This window comes from Gallus gallus, chromosome 3 (genome assembly GCF_016699485.2).
Source record: "Gallus gallus isolate bGalGal1 chromosome 3, bGalGal1.mat.broiler.GRCg7b, whole genome shotgun sequence".
Lineage (NCBI taxonomy): Eukaryota > Metazoa > Chordata > Aves > Galliformes > Phasianidae > Gallus > Gallus gallus.
This window is the reverse complement of record NC_052534.1, coordinates 34,591,416-34,600,228: the sequence shown is the minus strand read 5'-3', so window position 1 is coordinate 34,600,228 and position 8,813 is coordinate 34,591,416.

The following is an 8,813-nucleotide window of genomic DNA, read 5'->3' as shown; positions in this document are numbered from 1 at the left end:
ACATGAGGTTTTGCTTTTCCTGATGAATATCAGGGGAATGTCCTCAGTCTAAGAGAACCACCTGCAGGCACTGAGATGGGAGTTCCAGCTGCCTCTCCCTTTGAGAGGCATGAGAGCAATATGGGAGAGCGTACAAGCACCACATTTGCTAAAACATTACCATTTTCCTAGTTCTGTATTTGATATGTATTCCAGCTCTTGCATCCACTCTGGCTCTTCTTGAACAAAACAAGTTAATTTTCATCTTTCTTCTAGGTTCATGCGCATCATATTAGGAATGACAAGCAGAGAAGGACTCTGCCTGGGAGATCAAAAGAGTCTATAAAAAGTGAGTGGTGTAACAAGGGTGAATAGGAATGGATTGCTTATTGTCTCTTCTGATAAAAAGCTACACCATCAGTTCAACCTACATGAAGGAGGATTCACCACCTTGGCATACAACACGTGGTCTAGCTAAAGAATGGCTTGCCACAGGAAGCTGAAAGTTTATTTGGGGTTAAGAAGCAACTGCACAAATTCATAGAAGAAAAAAATAAGCACACAGAGGTTTGTTAAGCACAAAAATACCGCCTTTGGCTCAGGTCACTGGGCTGCACTGGTGGCCTGGGGAATGCTACAGAGAGGTGTTTAACTCTACACTTCTCATACTCTTTCCACACATATTTTGGTCACTGCTTTATACAGACTACCCGACTGGATGAACACCTGATCTGACGCAGCATGGCTATTCTCATGTTCTTCATATCCAATGTCAGCCATTGAACTTCCACGACTGAAATTCAGCTACTGAACTTCAGACGTTGACTGCACATAGTGACTACTATCTCACCTCAGTAGACAAATGCTTTAGATTTAAAAGGCAGGCATTGTTTTGAACACACTGTGGAGATATTCACACTATCCTATTCCAAAACTTCTGTTAGGGACATTGCCTAGCAGCTATTATCTGCTATGTTTCCCTTATGGCAATGGAGAGAGAGGAGGTCCTGTCCCAGTCTGACAAAGAAGCCTCAGGGGATTCCTCCTCTCTTCAGTGATTAAAAGGGAGTCTTGAAATCTGATCTTTACCTGGTTAGAGTTAATATTCATGAATACCCCTTTGTCTTCTATTCCAAACTGTTTAAAAATGCCTAATTCCTGCAGATCTCTCTGAGTAGGGCCATGAACATGACTAGTCTCACTAGAATTAGGGTCTGTAGTCACTCTCATGGACATCTTCTGTGTTTCAAATAAAACACAATAAAACATAAAATAATATTAAAAACAAAATCAAATATAGCAGTATATTTGAATGGCAGAAAGGTTTTTTTTGCTTATTTTATAAAAGTGCAGTAGTATCCTAAAATTAATTAAGCCAGCCTGAGAACATGATGAAAGGGGTCTTTAGCATAAAAGTCTTTGAAGTTTCCAGGAAAGAGTGAGGTATATAACTCTGAATAAGGGGATCCCACAAGATTTCACCGTGCTGAAATTAAAAGTGCATGCTCTTACCTCAAGGATTCTATTTCCATCGTCTCCAGGGTATTATTAGCTTTTGCAGCACTTTCTGCTACAGGTTACGCTGCATTGCCCACACAGGCCAAAAGGACAGAGAAAGAGAGAGGATCCAAGTAACCCGAAGGAATATGTAGAACTGAAGGCTGGGGGTGTGTGCACTGTTCTTTCCCTCTACCCATGCCTTGAAGCACAATTTTACCATGCAGTCTCATCTTACCTTAAATACAAGGCAGTTATTATTTCCCTCACTTCGCAATTTATACCAGGTCAGTTCTAGCAGAGGTGGGAACAGAATCCTTGTTTCCCACATGGCACATTTTGTCACTTCTTCTAGCTCTTAGGCTCTAGCAGCTGCTTCCCTTTAATCAATGAGAGACTTGGGAGCCTCATTCTCCAGTACGTTATTGATGCGTTGCCAAATACTTGCAGAATCTATCACTTAAATCTGTATCAGACTCTCTTCAGTAGGGGGCCTACATAAAATCTATTAGTTGCTACCCTAAGTAGCATCTATCTGATGAGGCAACTGAAAATTTGTGGTTCAAATCTGCTCGATCACATGCACTCCTCTTTTCAGTTTCTCTTTTTTAAAACCTTCTCCTTACAGAACAAAATAGAATCCTTAACATGATTATTTTTGCCCCTAGCCCTATGCAAATCCATGAATGTGGCTTGTTTGGAGGAAAACTGAAGCTGTTTGCGTTTTTGCCCCTTGTCACATGTTTGAAAGCTGGTGTCACACCTTGGCAAACCTGAGAGGTGAGAAGTAGACTTGTTTCTGCTACAGAGGGCACACTTAAACCAAGAGTCCTGCTGAATTACTCTATGTGAATCATATCCACTTCTGGAGGGTTATCCTAGCCCAGCGTGCCCTGAGATCTAATCATTGTAACAGCATTAGGGTGTTTCCATCAGCTCTCTGGAAAAATCCAGTTATTACCATCAAGCAGTGACAATGTGCACATATTGCAAGGTGGCAGAACTCTTGTGTCATGAATGTAATACAAAAACATTTGTCTCCAGCTCAGACACATTCTGTCAGAGCATCCTCAGCACATCTCTCCCAAGGAGTCAGATCTGACACTTGGAATGGCTGGCTGTCTACTCATCCACCCACTTCTTCTCAGGGTTTTTCTTTGCCTAGCAGGAGTGGGTACAGGGTTCACCGAGAACCCTGAAAGTAGGCTATTAAGTGACCTAGATTATGGCAAGAGGGGTTTCTATTTTTGTACTGCTTGCCCTATGTGCTTACGTTAGGTGCCTTGTCTCCAGGGCAGGCTATATCCAGCAGGAAATCTGGTAGGGGGAGAGAAGACGTATTAGGGAGAGCAAGCTATGTGGAGAGAGAAGATGAGAGTGAATAAAAATAATGGACCCGAGGAATAACTGGAATACAAAAATGCAGTTGAAATCCAATCCTTTCTTATGTTTGTGGTTTAACATGTGTCAGTTGGCACATTAACAGTAGCATATGGGTTGCTCTGATGTGAGTTACTGCATACAGTATGTTATGTTCAGGCCTAAAATGTGTAATTCTTTTGGATTAGTGTTGGCAGATTTCAGAGTGCAGCGTACAGTAAATGTTCATAAATTTAATATATTTATAAGCTTTTCAGAGGAGCTCATTGCTGTCTGATCTGAGAACCTCCCAGGCAGCTCTGCAGCACTGGTAACTTGAACCTCCTTTACCGAGGCAGGAGCCCGCTGCAGGGCTGTGAGCAGAGCCTGGGCCATCAGCAGAGTCTTTGCCCACTGACTTTCACAGTGTGATCTCTCTTCTTGAGCTCTCTGCATAGAAACCCCCGTGCCACTGAAGAAACACAAGCTTGCCTGTGGCAGCTATTGTCAGGTAGTGTAGCTGTAGTGCTTACTACCACAGCCTTTCTCCAGGTCCAACAGATGAAACAATTTCCTTGCAGCTCATCACACCATTCTAGCAAAGCCCATCCTGAATGGAGAAGATGAAGCTTGAGAGTGTCGTTTTTATTAATGGAGCACATCAACCATCAAGTGCTCCTCATACCAGCTGTGCCCAGCCCCCACGTGGCAGGACAACAGGCAGTGCTCCTCTCAGAGCAAGGTGGTCAGGTTAGATTGTGCTTCCTGGTCCCCCCAACTGAGGAGCGGCAGCTGGTAGGCTGGGGTACAACCACTTACCCCTGATCTACCCTGTGGGCCAATTAAGGTCTCAGAGAGAGAAGCAGCAATGTTTCACTATCTAATGTTTTTAAAATAAAGAAACTGAGGCAAATTATTTATTTCTTTGAAACAGTTTCCAGAGGAGGCTGTCTGTTCATCTCCTTCCCTCGGCTCCCTGCCGAGGCATAAGAACAACATCACTCTCCCTGGGCTGAGGAAGCATTTGTTTGTTACTCTTTCTGCTCGCTTTACCCTGTTTGGTTTGCAATGCAGTTTTTCCAGGCAAACATACCTTCCGGACTGCTGATGTGCTTTATGTCTGCTCAGTTATCTCCTCATCCTCAGATATCTCCACCTCCTCCTCCTGTGGGTGGGAGCTGCTGGGCAAGGAAGAAGTAGTTCCAGCACACTCCTGGGATCCCAGATCACACAGCCACCTGGGAATGGGCAGCCTGCCTTCCTGCTACTGTTAGCCTTGCTACTGCTCATCACTCTATGGGCTTAGATAATGTCAGCTCCCAGCAGTCAGTCAGAGCAGTGTGGTGTGTTTTCCGTGGATGTAGAACCCATTCTCTTTACCTAGTTTCCTCCCTACCTCCAACAGGAGGCTTCACTTGTCCCTCCCTGACCATATTCACTAGTCTCACTTCTTTCATCTTATTCGATTAGAAAATGCAGACTATCCTAGCAGACACTGGGCATGCTGGACAGAGAACTGACAGACATGGATGTATGAACCATGCTGGGGTGAGTCCTGCGCATCTGGGGGACTCAGGAGCCCTGCTGGAAAGGAGCACCACGGTGCCCTGCACTGCACCCCCTTGCTCTGGGAGACAGAGCCACAATGGCCTCCCAGATTTTCCACACGTCTGCAAGGAAATCCATTCCTCAGCTGGCGTTCTGCAAAAGGCTGATGTGCAAGGAAGCCCGTTGATGCTTCAAATCGTCAGCATTCAGAGCAAGGGCCATGAAGACTTAGAGGAAGACACTGGTCAAAGGCATGAAGATATGCAGCTGGACCAGGGATGTGCACTCAACCGCACAGCCAAACAGAAAAGCAGAAATGCTAATAAATGTGGTTTGCATTAGCACTCCTTGGGGTGCACTGGAAGTGTTTTCCTTGTTTCTCATAGCTGCATCGCTTCCTTAGTCTTAAATATGAGTCCGCAATATGATATCTGAGTGTAACATCACCAGTACAACATGGCCAGCTAAGTTAGCAGTGGCTCTGGAGAAATGCTCAGAGCATATCTGAGGATAAACACTGATGTTTTGAGATAATAGAACTTACAAATGCTTACAGTTTTGGAGGGAAATTGTAAAGAGAAAAGTGAAAAACTGATGTGTGTCAATTCACCTGCCAATATATTTAAAAAATACATAGAAAAGATAAGAAGGAAAAAGGATTTTTGACTCATCGAGATCCAGACTAATGACGTGACACAAACAGAAAGTAGCATTTTCCCACAGAAACTGGGAAACCTTGTTATTTTTACTTAAGAAATCACCAAAGACCCAATAGAGCAAAGTGGGCAAAACACTCACAATGGAATAATCCTCCATTTTAAGTAGGATGGGTGGACAGGGATGGGAAGATTTAATGCATGTTTCTAGCTCTATTTTATTTTCTTAACAGTACAAAATCAAATGAAGTTATTGTTAATACAACCGTTTGACTTACAACATTCCATTTCCATTAGCTTTTGGCTATTCAGAGTTCCCTCTCTCTGTACTGAAACGGTCTGTGCTGAGCCTTAGACAAAACAAATGCATTTATTGGAAAACTTGAGCAAAACCTCTTCAGTCAAGAGAATGGCTCAAGGATCAGATGACTAAAGGGCATTTTCACTGAGGAGGGGTGTAGGTATTCACAGGCACATGTACACATGTACACATTCACAAAGCCAAATAAGCATTTATGTATGGGGATACAGAAGGTACAGCTATTACTTACAACACGTGGCTTTAGGACTTTAGCCTCTAAGAGCTTAGGTAGGTTTTAAATCGTTCTTCCCTTCCCCTAAAAGAAGGGAAGAAACTTGGGTCAACTCACGATGAGGTAAGGAAGCAGATGAAGTTTGCAGTGGGTTTTCTCTCCCCTCCTTTTCTCCTGAGTGGCAGAAAAAGGAGCCTCCATATTCCTCTCCCACATGCTGTCCTGAATTTCTCTCCTTTCCTCAACACTTAACTTTTTCTTGGAATGCCTTTACGTGCCAGATGACAGCGAGTTACTGTGCTAATTGCTTTATTCTTCAATAAGGACATTTACTATACCAAACTCCTACAATACTTATGTGTAAATTAGAATTTGGCCTTGGAACAACCCTCTTTCAACAGCTAAAAAGCCTTCTTGAATGGATGGCTCTATAGATAAAGAGACTTCGTGTTGAATAGATTCTTCTCTTTTTATCTTCTTTTTTTTTTCAGCATTAGGAGCTGTTTTTACCCCTGCGTACCTGTCACACAAGACTAATAAATCACCAAATTGCTCTCCTTTTCGACTAAATATGCATTCTGACCTATTCTACAATACAAAATTATGGATCCCCACATACAAATTCTTTAAATAACAGTGTTCTTCAAAGATATAAACTGAAGTTTTAGACAAATGTTTATCAACCTGTCAGCTCTGTTGAACAGTGTTGCAGCTGCATGACAATCACGTCAAGCCACGGGGAGTAAAAGAGGAACTTACCACTTATTTCTTTTTGCCCAGCGAAGAAATGATAATTTTAGTTATACTTTGCTCGCTTGCAACAATAAAAACAAAACGAAGCCACAGAAGAAAACTGTCATGTTACACCCCTTCCATCTGGCCTGTGCTACACACCCACATATCCCGTCATTCTACAAATTAATCTTTCACACATTTTTTAACAAAAAAAAAAAAAAAGTGTTAATGTTATAGAAGAGAAAATAAGGTAAACAGAGAGCTGTGTAAAAATACATTAACATTACAATATGGTGGCAGTTATGGATTTTCTTAATTGAATAGGAGAGTAAATATTCACATCAAATCAATGCCAATGGCATGCAAATTAAAGCTACATTAGGGCAGCCTTGATATAGGCATTACCATTTTTGACACTTCTGTGATTTAAAATAATGTGCAGACTTTATTCGTTAATTTTTTCCTCCCTTCTTTCTGTTATTTTTCAGCGGGTGATTTGCCATTACTGAGCAGAATCCTTCTGCCGTGCCCTCATGTTATCCAACCCATCTCTTCCTCGTACCCGGAAGGCCGCGAGGGCTCACCCCATTAGCTCAGGGTGACACCACAGCGCTCCTTGCTCCCGTTCTGCTTCTGGATCTCCCCCCACAGTGTTCTTCCATCTCTCGTTCAAAATTTGCTTTAAAAAAAAAAAAAAAAAAAAAAAAAAGGAGGAGCACAAAACTGAGGGCTCCGGCGCTTCACAGAGGGAAAGCCTGGCGTGGGCTCCCGGAAGCTGCAGGACTCCACACATAGGACCAAGGGCAAGGTATGCAACACTCTGCCTGGCGTGAAACTCAGCTGCTGTACGGGAAGATGGCACCAATGGATCTCTATGGGACAGAGATGAAGGAGTGCATAGACTGATGTACAACCTCAGTAGTTTTATTGCAGTTTCTTCCATCTGGGTGACCAGAGGGACATTCAGCGCGTGCTCTGTGAGTGCCACGCATGTGCAGCCTGGGTCCCTATAGGACGCCGTTTTCTGTGGAGGCATCTGTTCCCTGGCAATTTTTCAGTCCTTGTCAGTCAGTGTAATTCCACCACGCCGTCTCCTGCTTCTGTGGGAACAGGCCTACAGTCAGACTGCCCCATGCACACACAGCACCTGGCTCAGTGCTCTCATGGGAGCAACGGGAGGTCATGGCGAAGGAAGAAAGCAGAGCAGAAGGGAGGCAAAAATCAAGCCCATATACCCAGCTGACCACTCAGCCTCCTGCCATACATACTCAGGAAGTGGCTCTAGTTTTCCCTATAGTGCATGCACAGAGGTAGAAGCTCTAAAATCATAGACTCGTGGAATCATTGGGTTGGAAAAGACCACTACTATCCATCATCTAGTTCAACCACCAACCCATGACCACCATACCACCAACCACGTCCCTCAGTGCCACGCACACATACACACACACACAAAAAATCTCCACTTTCTGTGCTGTATAGCTTATGGCTAGCAAGGTACGTACAAAGCAGTTGCAGGATTACACAAGATATGTCATCTGGATATCTTGGAAGTTGCTCATCAGAATCCTCACAAAAGGTGAGAAGGGCTCCTTGTAGCAGCAAAACTGCCATGGCTTAGCAGGCTTTTGTGCAAAAAAAAGAGCCTGGGAACATTTGTGCAGTGTTGAAATGGGTGAGTAGGACAGTGGGGGCTGTGAGGAGCCTTTCCGCTCTGTTCCGGCGAGCCCGATCTCACCCATCAGGACTGGGGAGAGGACTTCTGCTTTGGTGAGCAGCTGGTACTGGAGCACAGAGATCACCAGAGGTTCTCAACATTTCTCATAGGTGCTGAATACACTGTTTATATACATAAATGTTTCCAAATTAATTCCCTTCCCTTTACTGCCTGATTTCTTCCAACCTTATTTTGATCTCTAATTCCCATTCTCCTTTTCTTTCTCCTTAACTCTCCTTACCCGCATTCCTGATCTTTTTCTCTTTCTTTTACATTTTTTCTTCCCTACACATTCCTGGGTGTTGTGTATTTTTTTAATTTTCATTCTGACAGAGAAATAAGAGGACTTCAGAGTTAGAGTCAGGGTGCTGAGTCCTAATAGCAGACTGACGCCCATTCACTGTATCATTTTGTGCAAATTCACCTCATGGTCTGTCCTGGCTTTTTGCTCAAAAGAGCTGAGATAATAAATACCAAATGCAAAGACAGTTGGCTGTAGCAGTTAATGTTTGTGCAACACTTCACATAGCTAAGCATTGTATCTGCTCTTCACCACGAGAAAGGCTTGGAGCTGCTGCCACTGCGACCACGGCAGTCTCTGAATGCGATGATTAATGAGCTCATAGCAGTATTTTGCTGCTGAAGTTAATGCTGCTTCCTGAGGGCAACACGCCTGATGAGAGAGCTTGCAGCAGTCCATACGCTATATCGATTCAAAATGCCACTGTATGTTTTAATTAGCTTTTAACCATTAAAAAGTTGGGCTGGAAATGAAAAAGGCACATATGC